At 35.2% G+C, this 20,746-nt stretch overlaps 1 protein-coding gene across 1 annotated transcript in view; it reads left to right on the forward strand.

Moving 5' to 3' along the window:
• SPAG16 (sperm associated antigen 16) overlaps window positions 1-20,746 on the forward strand; it is a 906,896-nt gene that overhangs the window by 512,750 nt on the left and 373,400 nt on the right. The gene's annotated exons all lie outside the window — the stretch shown is intronic.

The following is a 20,746-nucleotide window of genomic DNA, read 5'->3' on the forward strand; positions in this document are numbered from 1 at the left end:
TCCGGACGCGCAGGCTCAGCGGCCATGGCTCACGGGCCCAGCCGCTCGGCGGCATGTGGGATCTTCCCGGACTGGGGCACGAACCCATGTCCCCTGCATCGGCAGGCGGACTCTCAACAACTGCGCCACCAGGGAAGCCCCGAGAATGAGTTTTGAATCAGTATTTTCAAACTTCCCCCAAATCCTTAGTATCAACAAAGCTTTATTACATCATTTATTCGCCTTATTTGTCATTAGTAAACAATATTTCTTATGTAGGGGGAGTTGAGGAAGCCCTTGACATCCTTTTTTTTTTGAATCTTCCAGTGTTTAGAGCATAATGTAGAATAGAAAATGATAAAGACATTACCTTAGGTTCCTAAGCATAGGGCATCATAGTAATATTATTGTAGTGACATTAGAACAAACATACAACTTATAAACTCCCACCCATATCACATACATCAAAAGCAGAAGAGATAATGAACTAAAAGGTTTAAATGGAACTGAGAGCGATCAATCCCAGGATTGGGGGATTTTGTGACTAGTGTAGCACTGTCTCCACGTTCTAGCTGGAATCCCAATAGAGAAGTAAATGTTGCTTATATCATTTTATGCATGAATGAAAATGATTTAGATAATTGATATGTTATTCTAGCAAATCCAATTACATGAATATTGTCAACTGACTAAAAAATCTAATTGCTGGTTACAGAACTTATTGCTGAGGTTCTTCCTAATATGTTTCAAATTGACAGTGTATACAGGACTATACCTCATTTATGATTTATGGGAACAAAATTCTTGGCAGTGTTTATATATATATACATGCATGCATATATATATATACATATGTGTGAATATGTGTACAAATATATCCAAATGTATACAATATATAAAAAGTATGTAACTTATCAAAGCTTTCTTTGTGTCCTTTGAACTTGGATGACTAGACAGTGAAGCTCACCATAACTCTCTAGCACCACCAGTTTCATACGTCCTCCAGCCTAGTCAACCAGCTCCATGGTGGGCCTTTTCTCTCCTGTAGAACACTGTCTCTAAAACCCATCACATCTCTTGGTACATGGAAAGTCAGTGAATCATCTTAGTTCGAGCATCTTCTATTACACTTTGATTATCATTGTGAGCCATTTTAAACTATGTTCCATGGAACCACTGGTGTTTTGAGAAGGTGCTTTTAATAGAGCTTTGGTGAAACACATAAGGGGAGAAGGAAACCCACATCCTTACCATGGTTCTAAGGCCCTATATGAGTTGGCCTCCTGCTCCACTGATGCCATATGCTACCACTCTCCCTGTCTCTCACTCCAGTCCAGAAGCCACTGGCCTCTATGCCTCAGTGACCTTACTCCAGCTGGACATCACTTCCTCAGATATCTACATGGCTTATTCCCTCACTTCATTCAACTCTCTGCTCATGATTCATCTTGTCAGAGAGAACATCCCTGACTACCTACCTAAATAATAACTTCAACTACTTTTATTTTCCTTTATTGAGCTTACCACAGTAGAATATCTTAAATATTTATTTGTTTATTGTCTCTCACACACAAACACAAGAATGAAAGCTTTATGAGTGTTTACCAGAATTACACTGATATGTCCCACTGCTTAGAATATAGAAAAAATGGAGGTGCTCAAAAAGTACATAATGAATGAATAAATGAAAAAGTGAGTCCCTTATATCCATGTCAACCAGTTTTTGGTTTTTGTTTTTTGGTGTAACACAAAGTGTCTTTGAAGAACACTTTTCTTTTGTAACAAAATCTCTGTGTCTGAAAAAAGTTTGAAAAAAAGGGTTCAATTTATTAAAACCTATGATACTAGGTAGCATAAGTTCTAAGTATGTTTTTGATGCTATTGAAAATAATTCTATAAAGTATTAAAACATCTTACAAAAATATGATTAAAGTAGTTTATAAAACTTGTTGCCAACAATTGCCCAAAATCCTTAAATTAAGAAGTGCTCGTTTTCATATTTCTTTATTAAATCCTTTCTATAACTTGTGAAATTAGGAAAAAGAAACTAGACCATGTATATAACTATAGCAGTTTAATAAAACATAAGCATTTGTCTTTTTAATAATGCCAGTTAAATGAAGACAGTTTCTAGTCAATTTTTCTGCCCCCAGCTGTTATTTAAAAATCTAAGAAAGTATCCAAAAACTTTTTTAAGCTTACTTGTTTTAAATTGATCCTGAGATCTGATCATACTTATCCTTTATGGGAATCCCAGTGGGAGGAAATAGAACATCTAAAGTCCATTTGTTCAAGATCATGATAGTCTTGTTAATTGGTCATGAATTATATTCATACATCCATCACCCATTCATTCATTCATTCATTCATTCAATGTAGTCTGAACTCCTACCATATGCTAGAGGTTAGATTGCAGCTTGATATTTAGCCTTCTTTTTACCTGACCCTGAACCCTGTCCTTTCTACTCGGCCATGATAATTCCAAACTTCTCTGCCACACCCATTGCCAGCCCCCTCATTTTTAACCGAACTGGATCTGTACTAGCACCACAGAGCCTCACCAACCTGCAGGAGAAGAGCAGGCTGAATTTTGGATCAAGTACCTTGTTTTTGGTCCATGCTTTTTCATAAACGAATATGCTCCTGTTCATCTTCCTATCTTAACTCTCTGGCTTTTGTCTGAGACTAGAATTATAATCCTGGACAATTCTAGTTCTGCCAACTTGGCTGATATTTAATTTCTCAATGAAGCATGTATTTGACATTGTGAAGAAGGACAATATTGAGCTCTGTACAGATTTTTAAATATATGCACATTCTTTAACCACGAAGTCCTTAAATTTGAATAAATGACGTTAACAACAATACATAAGCAAGGAATACTGTGTTAAATGCCATAAGAGAGGAACTATATCTATTTTAAGCAAATTGTAAAAAATTTTCTAGGGTGGGAGGAAACACTGTTTTTAAAGTACATACATTTTACACTGTCAAGAAGTAGCCAACTGAAAGGGGAGAAGAAAGGGATTATAAACATAGGGAACTGATATGATTGTACTGTAAGATACAAATAGATAAGTAGTGGGATAAGTGCCACCCATTTATATAAACCGCGGTCATTCATACAAGTGCATGCTATCAGTCATTGACCGAACAAATAGACAGAAAATCAGTAAAGATATAGAGAACCTGAAAAACAATACAAACCAAATTTCCCTAATTGAGATTTATAGAGCACTCCACCCAACAACAGCAGAATACATATTCCTTTTAAATATACATGGAACATCACCAAGATAGACTTTATGTTGGGCCATAAAACAAGGTCAATACATTTTTATTGATTTAAATCAGAGTGTATTTCTGGTACAAAACTGAATTAAATTAGAGATCAGGAATAGAAAGATATTTGGAATATATCCAAATATTTTGAAATTAAAAAACATTTAAAATATCTCAAGAGTCAAAGAAGAATAAATCACAGGGGAATTATAAATAATCTGATTGGATAAAGGCACAACATATTAAAATTGTGGGATAAAGTTCAACAAAATTGTGGAATATAAGGTCAACAAATAAAAACAATCTTATTTCTGTATAATAGCAATGTACAGTTGTACCAATAACTTTTTAAAAACCTATTCACAATAGCTCCAAGAATGGAAATACATTGGTATGAATTTTTTAAAGTATAAAATCTAAATGCTGAAATTACAAAATGCTAAAGAAATAAATCTAAGAAGACCTCAATAAATGAGAGACAGACCATGTCCATGGTTTACAAGAGTCAATATAATAAAGATGTCAATTCTCTACAAATTGATATGCAAGTTGAATGCAATTCCTAGAAAAATCCCAGAAATATTTTTTGTAAATGCGAACAAATAATTCAATTGTGTAAAGCAGGGGGTCCTATTATTGCAGTTATTAAAATAGCCAAGGCAGGGCTCTTCAGCTAGCATGCCAGCAATTGTAGGGGTTTGAATGCTGTATCCAAATTTATGCTGAGTACAGGGATGATACTGGATTCAATAATGCGCTGAAACTACTAGGACAGGGAGAATGATTCCCCGGTTAGTGCTTATTTTGTGGACTCAGTCTCTGTAGATTTGGCCTGTAGAAACTGAGGACACAGTATGCCTCCTTTTGCTTTCTCATTTTCTAAGAGAGTTCCCTGATGTTTGCTTGGCTATCCTTATCCTTTTCTCTATATCCCTTCCAAGCTACCATATAGAAGATAGGAGCTTTATCTAGCCCAGGTTACAGGAGAAAGAGCAAATGTCAATTGCACTGTATCTACATTTGCATTATCACCTGGTATGTTATCATGGGGTGTTCTATTTTTTAAAAATATTCTCTTGTTTCTAAAGCTCCAATTTAATAAATTCATTGGAGCATGCCCTTAGTAGAAATACCTACTCCACATGACTCAACTAATTCTCATGTCTTCATAGTTGACTTCAACCAAGAACAGTCATATCTGGACCATTATGTCCAAGTAAGATATGACTTTTAGCAGAAATCATTCCTGATGGGAATAATCAAATTCTTATCACCTTGATAGACAGATAAGTGGTAAAAATGATATATGGTCCCCAATTGCAGTTTATATAAAAATAAAATAATATGTCTAGAAATGTGATTTATATTTACATTCGAATATTATTATATTTGAATACAGGTGATAAATTTCCTTTAGCTAAAATACTCGAGTTACATTGTAGGGAAAGATCATATTAGAAACTGAGAGGTTAATTACTTTTTTGCAATCTATTCATTCACCATTTCTCTAAGAAGTCACTCAAAAAAATACTCTATATGGAAATTTTAAAACAACTGTGGAATTTTGTTACATAACCCATTTTCTCCATGATGAGCTTGAATGATGGAAACAACAAAAGTAATACCTTATAGGGATGGCAGCAGGTGGAGGGTTTTCCCAGCTTCTTCCTTCCCTAAATCCTGCTGTTCTCACCTTTCTTTGGTTTACCATCCTCACATTCATTTCTTCATCTGCCTCCATATATTTCCCACATCCTGCTCCTCCTGGTAATCCTCACTTGTCTCCTGCTGCTTTGCCAACTTCTCCTGGTACTCCAACTACTGGAGCTGAGACAGCCATGAGTCAAGCACCCAACTGCAACCAGTTTATATTTTAAAGTGATGTAAAGGAGAGCAATAATAAATACAGAATTGGCTTTCTTGGAATCTTCAATGCTTGGGTTTCAGAGTCTTTTCCGGGCAATGCATTGAGAAGTAAGAACAAATGACAAAGTCAACCTAATCATTAAGTCAGTGGTTCACCAGGACGGTGGCAGTGCAACTCCCAAAGGGATGTTTTGATAAATCACAATATGTTTTTTTCTTATTTCAGTGATTCATGGGGACTGAAGTGGTTGGGGCCAGGCATGACGTACATCTTGCTGAGTAGGACAGTCTACGTAATGAACAAATTTTTTGTGTACTTCATGACTTCCAAATTCCCCTATGTATATCCATGAAGTTGAAAGAAAAAACCTGTTGATAATCCTTTTAAATTTTTATTTTTACCCTAGAACCAATTTCACATTGAAAATAAACCAAAGCATCGTTTACAAAGTTTTAGTATATATTGTTTTTCAGGAATTCAACTACTTTGTAAATCAAGGGAATATTTAACTAAATTTTTTCTTTTTTTTTTTTTTTTTTGCGTTACGCGGGCCTCTCACTGTTGTGGCATCTCCCGTTGTGGAGGGCAGGCTCCAGACGCGCAGGCTCAGCGGCTATGGCTCACGGGCCCAGCCTCTCCGCGGCATGTGGGATCCTCCCGGACCAGGGCACGAACCCGCGTCCCCTGCATCGGCAGGCGGACTCTCAACCACTGCGCCACCAAGGAAGGCCTTTAACTAAATTTTTATTGAAACATGACCAAGAGTGTTTTACCATTGCATAAAATTACCTCAGTGGGAGTAAGGCCACTTGAGTTTGAGTTCTCCTAGAACTTAAACCTTTTCTAAATAATTTTATGCAATGGTAAACCAAAGAAAGGTGAGAACAGCAGGATTTAGGGAAGGAAGAAGCTGGGAAAACCCTCCACCTGCTGCCATCCCTATAAGGTACTACTTTTGTTGTTTCCATCATTCAAGCTCATCATGGAGAAAATGGGTTATGTAACAAAATTCCACAGTTGTTATAAAATTTCCATATAGAGTATTTTTTTGAGTGACTTCTTAGAGAAATGGTGAATGAATAGATTGCAAAAAAGTAATTAACCTCTCAGTTTCTAATATGATCTTTCTTTCTGTATAATAGATGGAGCATTAAATCTATTTGTTTTTCAATGCATAGATTTCATAGAATTAAGAATTACTGTATGAAGTAATTAAACAAACTAGTACCAACTATGGGGGACAAAAAATTGTGTAATAAGTTATTTAGCTGAACATAAGAAGTGTTCATTATATAAGCCTGAAATCAAGATTTGTCAGGAATAATTGCTACATTTATATGCATCGATTGATATTTCTATCATGTATAAATGATGCTATATACAAATGATAAAACAAAGTCATATAAAAGTTGGCCTTACAATACAGATGTCTAATGGGAATATAAGTCATCCTTATCACCTTTCAGCCGTGCTGACCAGTCATGTAATAAAAATGGATGGCACCTGAAATGAGAAAACAATTATGTGGCGATCTGAAGGAGGGTGGCCATACCCAAAGGATGAACAAAATACTTCAAGCTAAACTAACAGCAACATAATGAGCTAAGAAGTGACAGGCAGAAGCACAGGCATATGATATTTGCTTGAAGCAAGCAGAGTTTGAGCTGCTTCACTGCCTCATTTAAACAGAAGAGTATGCTCAGCATGAAACTAAGAGACAGTTTACAGAGAATGACACCCTGCAGGGAACAGCTGCTGCTAACACCCAAAGGACAGAATTATATAGAAGACATATTTATTTAATTTTGCAATTTGTGAGGAAGTCTTTTTTAGACCCACTCTTTTTTTAGGCATTTTATTTTATTAATTTTTTTTTTTAAAGAGGCAACAGAATTTAATGAAGAGGCCATTTACAAAGGTGTGGTCAGGTGTAAGATGTCTAATTTGATTTTTATTTTCACAACATAATTTGTCATTCTATTATTCTACATTCTTCATAGTTTACGATGCTAATTGTTGGGAAAAATAGGTATGTTTCTAGCCAGTACTATAGGCTTTTTATATATTATCTCACTTAATCTTACAACAACCCTGAGATGTATGTTCTCTTTTCCACTCTTTGCTGAAAGAGATAGGAAGGCTCAGTAAGATTTTGTCATTTAAGATCACATTGCAGGTAAAATTTCTCATTTTAACTTTGTCTTCCTGAGTCTGAAAGCTATGTATTTTTTGAAAAAATTTTATTGGTGAAGTAAGTCAGACAGAAAAAGACAAATATCATATCATATGATATCGCTCATATGTGGAATCTAAAAAAAGGCTACAAATGAACTTATCTACAAAACTGAAATTGAGTTAAGATATAGAAAATAAACTTAGGGTTACCAGGGGGTAAGGGTGGGGGGAGGGATAAATTGGAAGATTGGGATTGACACATAGACCCACTCCTCTGAGCAGAAAGCATCAAGGTCAATGAACCAATCACATAGTACAGAAGATATTGCCATATTTATATGAGTCAGTGGAATGGATCAAGTAATTTTAACAGGACTGTTATATTTCCATAAATATAAATAATTTGTTGATTATGATTGTTCTTAAGAAAAACTACCCTAAAGCATAATTTTAATGGCACTGCCTTACAACCATATACAGTATTCAATCCCAATTTCTATTCTGGAAATTGAACCCATATTGAGTCCAGTTCCAGGTCCAGGCCAGAAAAGCAGGGGAAATCCAAGTTTAAGTGAAAGAAGTACTGATTCCATATATATCTCTATCACTCTTTAAGAAAGATATGCTTAATAGGAAAACAATATTTTCTCACGTAAATTCCAGGTTTTATTTAAGAAAGATCCTGAATCCAAAGGTGAAATATAGTAAAAAAAAAAAAAAAAAAAAAATAGTATGTGTTTCTTTATGGAAATGCTGTTAGTTTTAAATTCTTGACGTGAGTGATTGGATATGTCATATATGAATTTACCAAGGAATAAAATAGAGGTCATAAAATATAAGGACACAATAGGACATATTTATAACCTCGTGAAATAAAATGACATTTTAATATATTAAGCTGGTCACTTTACTGTATCTGTATATGGGTCCTCACTACAAAGTTCTGTCCCTGATTTGAACACATCAAGTATGAGAGGTAAAAAGCACACGGTAAATGAGGGTTACAAATGGCTTTTTGTTTATGAACCTCATCTTTAGGTTGGTGACATTCCATCACACAACCAAGGCAATGATTATTATTATGATTATCTTTATAATAATCTGTAGGATCCTGCAGAACTTTTCCAACAACATATTCAGATCCTAACAAATCAATCTGAGGTGGAAAAACAGCAGATGGACGTTAGGAAAAGTTAGTGCAATATGATGTTGTAAAGAAAAGCATGTGTGTCTTTTCTCAAATTTGGTTTAATATATTCTTTACAGAAGGTAACTTTCTTTAAAAACATTAGTTAGTTCAGCGTTTGTGTGATTTTATGAGGAGGAGGTGTGAGTAGCCATAATGGTGGCAGTAAAATGCAGTGAGCCCTAATATATAATTCATTTTAATAAAGAGGAGAAACACACCTTAGGTGACATATTTTAATGGACTACTAGATGAATGACCAAGGAAAGACAGAACTTCAGTTTCAATATGAAAGGTAGAGACCATTGAATAAATGAAATTGTGGCAAGAAAACGTATTCTTTAAATATCCTTTAAAATCTGCTACCTCAAATCCTTCCTGTGGTATTTAATTCTTTATGATCAACAAGATGATCAAAGTTTCATTAATTAGTTTGTTACAGATAAAAAATGAGATCCTTTTAGAAGTCATGTCTCTTATAATCCAGCTATTATTTAGATAGATATTTCAGAGAGAGAAAATAATTTTCAAGTTGTTTAGAAGACTAAGGTGCAAGTAGAAAGTAATTACTATTATCACTATTAAAGTATCTCTTTCTGTTCACTGAATCTGAGACCGATCTGACTGATTTGCTTACACATTCATGGCTGCTTTTAAGTGCCCTCTATTCTGAATTTTGTTCTCCATATTACAGTTGTAACACATAGGAAATAAAATGGATATACCTTGTTTAAAGATATCAATAGAGCAAAATTATTTCCATAATCAAGAACAGATCCAAATACAGGCAAGTGACTTAATCATATAATTTAAAGGTTATTACAAGGTCCTGCATGACCCTGAATATTTATTTTCCCACCAGCTTACTATCTTGTTTATTTTCTTATATGGACTAATATTCCTGCAATTAGAATTACTTCTTCTGTAAGAAGAAGAAAGAAAGGACTTTATTATGGTTTTTCTCTAGTATTTATGAAAACATTTAGAAGGTAACTATTAAAAATACACTCAGGTGAAATGGGCCCAAGAGAAATGGGAGGGAGGATATTAGTTTAAAGGAAGCCTTCTCGTGCATCCTTCTCATTTCATTAGCACAGATTAATTTATTAAATTAACTAGTTGCTCACCAAAGCCTGCCTGACCCAAGAATTATGAAGTGGAAAAGCCACTAAGTGTAAATATGTATTAGAAACAAAGAAAACTACCCTAAGGGATTTGGCGAGCAGCATGGATTATTTTCAGGTGGGGTTTTCATGGAGGACGAGTCCAGGAAAGCCTCAAGGAAGTGTAAGGGTGTCAGGGAAAGCACGTCCAGAGTTTGAGAGAACCGTGGAGGTACTCATAATCAAAGCCTAGAAAGGACTCATTTCACAACTCCTAACTTCCCTCTCTCTGCCATGAATAACATATATGGCACAACTGAAGTTTCCCTGATAGGCTTAAAATATTTTCTCACATTTTCTTTACCAGTAGCTCTATCCTAATCCAAACATTTAAAAGTACTCATTTTTACAGACATTTTAAAGTAACACAGTGGAAAAATGGGATCCTCAGATTGTTAAGGTTAGTAACATCAAGGTTAGTAACATAAGATTTTTCAGCTTAATACTTTTAAAAAGCTTTCATTCCTAAGAGTAAGCTTGTGAATTAAGATCAGAAGTTTATGCTAACTAAATTCTGCTTTTAGATGAGAAAACAAAAACTAAAATACTGGCAGTTTCTAAAGCTCCTTCAGGGGGAATTAATTCCTGGATCATTTGTGTTGATCATACAATCCTTTCCTTTTTAGCTAATTGAAATCAACATAAAACTCAGTTTATTTTTAAACAATATATTCAATATTTGACAATTAAGTTCAAAGAGAAGGATATTGGATTGAGGGTTAAATACTGGGAAGTAGGGCTTCCCTCGTGGCGCAGTGGTTGCGCGTCCGCCTGCCGATGCAGGGGAACCGGGTTCGCGCCCCGGTCCGGGAGGATCCCGCATGCCGCGGAGCGGCTGGGCCCGTGAGCCATGGCCGCTGAGCCTGCGCGTCCGGAGCCTGTGCTCCGCAACGGGAGAGGCCACAGCAGAGGGAGGCCCGCATACCACAAAAAAAAAAAAAAAAAAAGCCTATAGAGGTTAGGTAATGGTGTCTCTTCACAAACAATGAAGATTTGCAGTTTCATTAATAATAATAAATTATTATTGACTCTGGACCCACTATTTACTACTCTTCAGCCACAGAACATGACAGATAAGGCCAGAGTCCTCATGGAGTGTACAACTCTAGGCAGGGCTAATTGTGGAGAGAGGGTACAATGACATAAGTAGTCAAGTTAATTTCACTTAGTGATTGGTGCTATGAAGGGAATGAGCAAGATAATGTGACACATTCAGCTTTGCACCCCTTTGTGATCAGAAGACACTGAGTTTTTTTTTGTTTTTTTTTTTTGCGGTACGCGGGCCTCTCACTGTTGTGGCCTCTCCCGTTGGGGAGCACAGGCTCCGGACGCGCAGGCTCAGCGGCCATGGCTCACGGGCCCAGCAGCTCCGCGGCATGTGGAATCTTCCCGGACTGGGGCACGAACCCGTGTCCCCTGAATCTGCAGGCGGACTCCCAACCACTGTGCCACCAGGGAAGCCCAAGACACTGAGTTTTTAATGAAAGCTCTGAGTATGAGGAAACAGCTGGATTGAAATTTCTTTTCTCAAACAACCTAGTCCCTGGATGTTCTAAGGATTTTTTTCCCCTCATTCTAGCCCTGCTTTCTCTCCTTTCTGCTTTGCTTTTTGCTGGGAACCCTACTCTCCTACAGCCATGCTTCTGTGACTAGAGATCTTGCCTTTTGTCATTGACTTTTCCCATTCCTGATATCTGGTTTCTGACTAAGATCTCTTTCGGGGGATTGACATGGAAAGGAAAAGAGGTGTAAGCTTTAAAGTATCACTGTGGCTAATTGTGATCTTAATATGTTTAAATTTAATATATTTAAATATTTTGGAGAGAAGTTTAAATAGATGATTTCAGAAATGGCTTTTGTGTTTAAATTATTTAATGTTACATCTATTGATCAGTTTACAGTAAATGAAGTTGATCACAATCATCTTTAAACCTAATTTATTTCCTTTTTTCTTTAAAGCCCTTTTCTAAGAAAGATGTGCTTTGAAACAACCCTTTTGACCGTCTTTGTATATAAAAAACAAGATATTAGATAGTTTTAATTAGGATTTTTAGAAGCCAAAGTTCTTTTAAAGACTGATCTAACTGCAGGAACACTGCACTCAGGGACCATTTTAAACAGCAAGATCACCAAAATTACCAGAAAATGCACAAAAATGCAAAAAAGATGGCACTCAATTGACTGCAAAAAGGACTCTGTTTAAGTTATGAGAGCTGAAACAAGTAGGCAGAGCATGGCCTAGTTGGACCTCAGTTGGAAACGTGCATGTCATGTGACTCAATTTTGTTGCTGCTCTGCATTCCCACATATGTGAATGCCTGCAGAGCATTGATTTGGGGGTTATAAATACATGTTAGCAAGCAGACAATTTGCATACACGGAGTCCTTGAATAATGAGGGCCAACTACACTTCACAGTGTTACGGTGTGCAAATTACTTAAATAATAAATGGTCAATAGATATCGACTTAAACTACAGTGTTAAATGTAATAGAAACTGTTGAGATATAGTTATTTGCTTTTGTCTTCATTCATTTGCCTCAGTTTGCCATTTCAAAATTGAGTCTATTTTAATTTTTTCCGTTATCCAGTTTACTGCCATTTACTGCCAAGCATCCACTTTTTCCTCACTGTTATCAGTGGACGCTACTCCAGCCTCTGTAACCCCCTCTCTGTGCTCACACCCTTTGCAAAAACAGTTCAGGTGACTATGTAACAAGTCTGAGTGAGGACCTGAGGGTACTCTGAGCAAGTCTCCAGCTAAATTATGGTTATTTTATTTATTCACCTTTTGCTTTTATTCCCCAAATGCTGGATGCAGTCCAGGTATTTGAGGTTGCTGGGGATCTGCCCTTTACATATGTGGAGTGGGGTTTTATTACCATTTGGGGGTAATTCTCAGATAGTGTATTTATTGTCAAGGGTTTTGGTCAAAACATTTTTTTTTGTCTAGGAGCTGTGGCCTATTGGTGCTCCTTCCTGGCTGAGACATTCAGACCACATAATAGATTATTCTTTCACAGTAGATTATGGTGAACTTTCAGATAGGGTTTGTGGCATACTCCCTGGTAGATTTTATTGAAATATCACTCCCTCCATTAAATGTTCAATTGAATTTTATGTTCACAAGGAAACTGTTGCACAATAAAGGATTTTATATTATTTGAGTAATATAAAATCACATTAATTAAAATGTTAACTTTTAAGTCAAAATTTGGATGTCACTGGAGAACTTTGCCTTACTGAGATGGAAATTCAGATGGATTTTTAAAAGAGCTTATGTATAAACTTTTAAAAATATGATAGGGGGTGGGAGGAATCACTCATTCAACTTGGATGTTATAGTTGTAGTATGACGATTTAAATATGTTTCACTTATGCTCATGTTAGCCTACTAGATGTAAGTATTTCATAAAGAATTTTTATTTCAGATAAGCCTTGTGATAAATGTTATCATTGTATGTTGGCTCAATTATATAAATACTATTTAAAATCCAGGTCTTTTACTTATGAAACAGAAATAGAGTCACAGATGTAGAAAACAGACTTATGGTTACCAGGGGGGAAAGGGGAGGGGAGGGATAAATTGGGAGATTGGGACTGACATATACACACCACTATATATAAAATAGATAACTAATAAGGACTTACTGTATAGCACAGGGAACTCTACTCAGTACTCTGTAATGACTATGGGAAAAGAATCTAAAAAAGAGTGGACATATGTATATGTATAACTGATTCACTTTGCTGTACAGCAGAAACTTACACAATATTGTAAATCAACTATACTCCAATAAAAATTTTTAAAAAATAAAAGAGATGGGATCAGGAAATAATCTTCTCCTAATTAAAGCCTGGTGCAGTAATATGGGGGAAGTTTTAAGATTTATTGTAAAGAGTTAAGAAACTAAGAGAGATTTTATCATTCAAGTACAAAATGAAAGAAAAAAAAATGTAGGGACATGGGTTGCCCTTTTAGAGGGTTAGAGACAAAAAGAGAGGACAAATAAGATGACGCCAAATGAAAATGACGAAATGAGTTGTAAAACAAAATGAGAATGTAAATATTCTTGCTATTAATTTCAGCTCTTTATGAAGCAAAGGAATTGCCAGAATTACTAAATTTTTAAAATAAACCTGTAGAGTAAAAACTAAGTAAATAAATAAAATGAAATAAAATAAAATTCAGGTCTTACTAAGGGTTAATAAGATAATGAATTCCAGTATTTTTTTCCAAAACAAAGATAGATAAAATTTTTACCCTTTTTCTTCATATTCACTTGAATATATGTTGCTGCTGCCTTTTGTAAATGTTCCATAATTCCATTAACCACATTTTGTTGATCTGAAAGTTCATACAAGCTTGACGTTTCAAAAGTACAGTTTCATATCCAATATTAATAGTGTTACAGCAAACACACCAAAGGAAATAAAACCTTTAAAATTTAATGCCTCACAAGGGAGAACTGTATTAAAACGGTGCCCTCTTACAAGTTACAAATGGAAAATACATTTTAAATGAAAAGGCATCTGCTCTAGAAGAGCAGATCACTTTGTTTTATAGCAAGTTCAAAATTCAGAGAAATATTCATCCTTCAGTTACCAGACTAATAAATTGAATCAAGGGGGGCAAGGAGAGAGAGAGAGAAGAAAAAAGGGGAAATAAAGTAAAAGCAGGAGGTGGGTTAATAAAGGGCTTTTTCTTGTGAACTAACTTCTCCCTACAAAAATGATAAGAAAACAGCAGACAGAGCAACAGAGATAAAATTGCATCAGGCTTCAGTGTTTATGTTTTTGATGGAAATATACAAATAATTTCCATCCCTTGCAGTGCTGTCATGCTCCATCACTTTAGTCCATTTTCACCTTGCAAAGAATTCTGAATGGGACTTCCTTCTCTGGCAGCTAATTAATCACTTACAAGCCTGCTCTTGCAGCCTGTCTACCTGGAATGCCCCACACATTAAACAAGTGACTTGTGAGCAGATTTCTTGCCCCCTTGAGCAGTTCTTTCTTCCTTTAAGCTATATGAAGACCCAGCTTTTTCTCTTTGTTTGGGAAACTATGTGCACTAGAATATATCATTGAGGAACCTCTCCCTCTATCCCACTACCATAACTGAATATACTCCCAAATTATTAAATTGGGTTTTAATGACAACAGACAAAGCCTGAATATCAACTGTGAATGTGCACAGTGCAACAGTGCAGATAATATGTAAGGACACACATTTCTAAATTATACATTTTCTGTGTATGTGTATTTGTTAGATCTTCATTGTGATGAAACAGATATAGTCATATTTATAATACTGTTGCATTTGCCTTAAAAATACTACCAGATTTTGCAAATAGGAGACTTTTTAGTTTTTTGGCAAATTCTGTATGTAAAAAAGATTAAGGTAAGAGCATACTTATTTATAGGTTGAAATGCTTCAATTAAAAAATAATAGAAATTCTATTCAGGTTTATTCTATTTAATAAATACAGCCTTTTAAAAAGTTACCACTAATGAACTACTTGCAAATAGCAATGCTTAACTTTGTCAGAGGTGGAAATATCTTTCAGTAATAACTCACAGGAGGTTAGAAATAGTAATCATTCTTTAATATTTTGCTGATGCTGTTCACAGATCTTTTTTATGCAGTTATCTGTATTGTTTTATTTTCTCTCATGTTTTTCTGTTAAATCTTTTGTGGATTTTTGTTTGTCTATTTCTTTATATTTCCTTTTTAATTAAACATAAAAGACTTCCCAGTAACTATGTTATGCATGCCTTTAGAAAACAGAGATATATATGTTAATGGTATAGCTATTCCAAATATTAAAGATTCTTTATCCATCTATGAAGATGCATGCAATTGACACATGCACGTATGAAAATGTACTTGATAAGAGAATAGGATCACTATAAATATTCAATTATTCACAGAAATGTATATTAAGTAGTTATTGTGTCCCACATACCAGGAGAGTGAAGCCAGAAGGAAAAAGTATTCTGAAAAGTGTTATTTATTTTTTAATTGTTTAGTCAAGGTAATATATAGAGTGAAATGGGCAGCTTATTAAGTGTTCAATTGGATGAGTTTTGACAAATGTATATACCTTTAAAACTAATGAAGATATAGGCCATTTCTATGACTACAGGAAATTTCGCATTCATCTAATGAAAGCCCACTCCCCATAGCAAACAGTCCGGTTTCTGTAACCATAGAGTGTCTGTTCTTGAACTTCATATGAATTTAATTATATGATACATAGACATATTTATCTGGATTCTTTTATTCAGTATTATTGAGATTAAAGTATATTGTTGTAATAATCAACAATTTATTATTTTTAATCACAATCTAATGAGTTAATATGGTACTACTTCATCTAATATGTAAGGACCTTAAAACAGTGTAATTCCATGTTTACCCCATCTTCGTGATTTTGCTGTCTTCTATTTTACTTTTACGTACTTAAAACACTGTCCAGTACAATGATGGTATCTTTACTTTAGCCAGATATCTTTTAAAAATTAGAAAAGGATGTTTTACATTTACCCATATATTTATCATTTCAGATGATGATATTCTTTTCTGTATGCAGATGTTTCTATCTGGTCTCCTTTCCTTTCAGTCTGAATACCTTCTCTTCAGCATTCATATAGAAAAGATCTGCTGGTGATGAATTTTCTCAGCTTTCATTTGTCTGAAAAGTTGTTCCATCTTCATTATTGAAGGTATTTTAACTGATTATTGAATTTTCAGCCCTTAAAAATGTTGTTTTATTGTATTCTGTCTATTGTTTCTGTTGAGAGGTCAGTTGCCATTGGCATCATTGTTTCCTACATGTTATGTTTCTTCCATTGATTGTGACTTTCAGATTTTTGTTTTAGATATTGCTTTTAGAAGTTTTACTATGATATGCTTAGGTGTGTTCTGTCTATTCTTAATTATGCTTGGATTTTCCTGAGCTTCTTGGATCTGTACATTGGTATTTCTCATCAAATTGGGGAACACTTTAGCCACTATTCTTTCAAAAATGTTCTAACCCTTTTCTTTTTCCCTCCTCCTCTACACCTACCCGTCACCTCTGAAAACCCTGTTATTCCTGTGTTAGACCATGTGATTATCCCCACTGATGACTGGGGCTCTATCTATGGTTTTTCAATATTTTTTCTCTGTTCTTCAGTTTAGGTATGTTCTATTGATCTTATTCAAGTTCACTGATCCTTTTTTCTGCAGTATCCAACTTGCTATTTTGCTCACGCAATAAACTTTATTTCATGTGTTATACTTATCAATTCTTTTTTTATAGTTTCCATTTATTGTTTGAGAGTCTCTATTTGTACACTCATTATAACTGTTTCTTTAAATCCTTAAACATACTTATGATATATGGTTGAAGTCTCACATACGCTTCACTGCAAATTTCCGGCATAGCAGCAGATCAAACTATTCCCATTTCCTCTTGGCTCAGTGAGACTTCAAATCTACTGGGGTTCTACTACGATATTTGATAGCAGGGAAGTGCTTCCAAGCAGAAAGTTAGGGAGGTCATGGAGCTCTTTGAATTTTTTTCTTTGCTCAAGGATTCCCATCCTGTGCTGTGTTTGTTCAGTGCCAGAAAACAGTTGCCTCATATAATTTGTGTCATTTTATAGTTGTTTGTTGTGGAGGGAGAGGCACAGTACTGGTTACTTTATCATCGTAGCACAAATCCCAGCAAGACATTTTTATTGCTGGATAAAGGAGATCAAGGAAACTGCCAGAGGTGAGGCAGGTTGAGGGTGGTAAGGGAGACAGAGGCCTTTAGAGTTAATATAGAGCCTGTGACTTGAGGGGTTTTGCAACAAGCTACATCTATACTTTAAAATATAAAAGTGGAAGAACGATGAACTTCAGGAATCAAGCCAGTAACACACTCAGTGAGCAGTCTTTTGGGAAGATAGCAAATCTGATTAGAAATTAGAGTTAACCTAAATCTAATTTCCCTCCTTTTGCCATTAATCTTTAGCAAGTAGCTGTCCCATATAATGTTAAGTCATAATAAAAAGAAACCAACCCAGAACTGATGATGAATTGCAAAAATTGAAGAATAAATGAATATAAACCAAATTCCACTGAAGATTATACAGTGCACAAGGAATTATGTAAGTAAAGTTACCAATAATTCAGACAAAAACTCCTCTATATTTTCAGTCAAATTACAGAAATGCTGTATTTCTTTTTTTTATAAATTTATTTATTTTGATTTTATTTATTTTGGCTGCATTGTGTCTTCATTGCTGAGTGCGGACTTTCTCTAGTTGTGGCGAGCGGGGCCTACTCTTCGTTGCAGTGCGCGGGTTTCTCATTGCGGTGGCTTCTCTTGTGGAGCATGAGCTCTAGTCGCACAGTCTTCAGTAGTTGTTGCACGTGGGTTCAGTAGTTGTGGCACGTGGGCTTAATTGCTCCACAGCATGTGGGATCTTCCTGGACCAGGGCTCGAACCCGTGTCCCCTGAACTGGCAGGCAGGTTCTTAACTACTGTGCCACCAGGGAAGCCCAAAATGCTATATTTCAAGTTGATTTTACATAATAAGATAGAACATCAAAAGAGCTAAAGCATTTTATTATGATTTTATAAGACAATATATGCAGATGGAAAGCAGACTGAGAAATATCAGGAAAAAAGTGAAATCAAAAACATAAATGAAGGTTTTTGATTACTCCCTCTTCACAGACACACAAATAACCACAATTAAGAATTATAAAGAACAGCTGTGAAAAAGAAATTTTTTATATATATATATAAGGATACAAGGATTATAGAGAAAATGTTAAATGTAGAGGAAAATGAGACAAAATAAAACATAGCTGGTGTTCTTAAGGGGGAAAAAAGAAAAGACAAGCAGAATAAATGGAAGAGAAAAACATAAAGATATAGTGAAAGAATAACTATTTATTAGAATTACAAAAGTCTAAGATGGAAATTGCTATCAAGCCATGCCAGGGTGAAATTTCTGAACTCCAGTGTTTGCAAAAGAACTGTTAGGGCCATGGGTATAAAAAGCAAATCATCCACAAAGGAAGTTAGGCAGGAAAGGGAAGAGAGATTCGGCTGGCCTCAGACTTTGCCCCTGGTATGAGACAGTGAAACATTCCTCCACAAACATTGGAGGAGGAGAACTGAAGGTCCCAAGATATTACAACCATTCAGAATTGCTCTTGAAGTACTGAATAATCAAGAAAATATATAAAAGTATGGGTCCAGAGGATTAATTTAAATAGATATTAATTGAACACTAGGAGGATGGGAGGCACTGAGCAACACTGGGATTTGTGATTTCTGATCATATGTGTGTGTTATAATTTTTGACATTGTAAGATTAACAAAACGATTTCCAAAAATTGCTAGGTGAATAAAAGAAAAATGGGAGGAATTATAAACATGTTATAATTATAAACATTTCCTTTTTAAATTATACTTTCTATAAATGAAATATGACTACAAATAACATACTTAATATTTTCTTAATGTGAGGATGTTTTTTGGAGAATGATATTTCATGATAATAAACTATTGACTTTCTTATATAATTTAATTTAATAATTTACTACATTATATAATATATAATTTTCATTTTTCTATGAAATCAATCTCTCTTTTTCTCTGTCATAGAGCTATATCTGGAGCAATTACTCTAATAGTTAAAGATGATTATGTCAATATACTGGGCTTTGGAATATAAACGTTTAAAGAAATGTTTTGTACTTATATTTTGAGAATCATTAGAAAACAGCAGGTAAGGGCTTCCCTGGTGGCGCAGTGGTTGCGCGTCCGCCTGCCGATGCAGGGGAACCGGGTTCGCGCCCCGGTCTGGGAAGATCCCACGTGCCGCGGAGCGGCTGGGCCCGTGAGCCATGGCCAATGAGCCTGCGCGTCCGGAGCCTATGTCAATATACTGGGCTTTGGAATATAAACGTTTAAAGAAATGTTTTGTACTTATATTTTGAGAATCATTAGAAAACAGCAGGTAAAATTTCTACATAAAACAGTACCTCTTTAAAAAAATAAAATAATTTATCCTGTAAGTTTTGGCACACATCTCAAAAATATGTCATAAATGAAATCTGAGCATACTTACAAATATTCAAATATATTTTTGAGGGCTCAGGTATTAAATATTTTAGGCTTGGAACCATATGGTCTCTCATAACTGTGCAACTCTGCTGTTGTCATGGGAAAGCAACAATAGACATGTGTAAACAAATTGATGTGTTCCAATAAATCTTTCTTTGTGAAAATAGGCAGCCAGCCATGGGCCATGGTTTTTGACCCCTGGTATATATTGACCTTTCATCAACCTTAATTATCAAAATATTATCAGCCTCTTTCAGAAATATTAAGATAAAGAAACAGATACAAAATGGCCCTGATTAATGAATTTAATGATTTTATTTCCTTGTTCCTGACATTAATTACTATAATACTTCACTTTGATATGAAAAATCTCAATCAAGGGGCAAAACTGAGTAACTTACATACGTATCCACATAAATCTTAATATTTTCTAACTTCTCAAAAAAGCCAAAATTTAAGTAAGGAGGAACAAACTTTGCTCCAAATGGTTCTTAGATGTTATGCTCAATTTGACTTCTTCCCTTGCCTTTTACATTTACAACCTTGGTCAAAAATCTCAGATTGTCAAAGCTAGATTGGACCTCTCAGTGCATCAAATTAAGTAATCTCATTCTCACAAGAAGGACCCCTACTGCCACTGAGGTTAATAACTTCTCTATGGTAACCCTGCTAGTTCTTGTCAAAGTTAGGACTGGAACCCAGGCTACCAGCTCCCATCGCAGCGTTTTTCCCTCTCCACCATACTGTCACATATGGCATGGCTCAAGCCAGACAGCCATCAGCTAATCAGAGCTTAATGAGCTGGTTATCATACTAGAAATGTACCTATATTGACTCATCTGTTCTCAGCATTATTAGTTATCCTGTTTCTTTTCTATTTTTAAAGTAGGTTTATATATAAAGTTAATTAAAAGAAAATCACACATTACAAATGAGAAGTGATACTGCTCTATGAATATATCCTGCTTCATTAAGAAACA

The sequence above is a fragment of the Physeter macrocephalus genome, chromosome 2 (assembly GCF_002837175.3).
Source record: "Physeter macrocephalus isolate SW-GA chromosome 2, ASM283717v5, whole genome shotgun sequence".
Taxonomy (NCBI): domain Eukaryota; kingdom Metazoa; phylum Chordata; class Mammalia; order Artiodactyla; family Physeteridae; genus Physeter; species Physeter macrocephalus.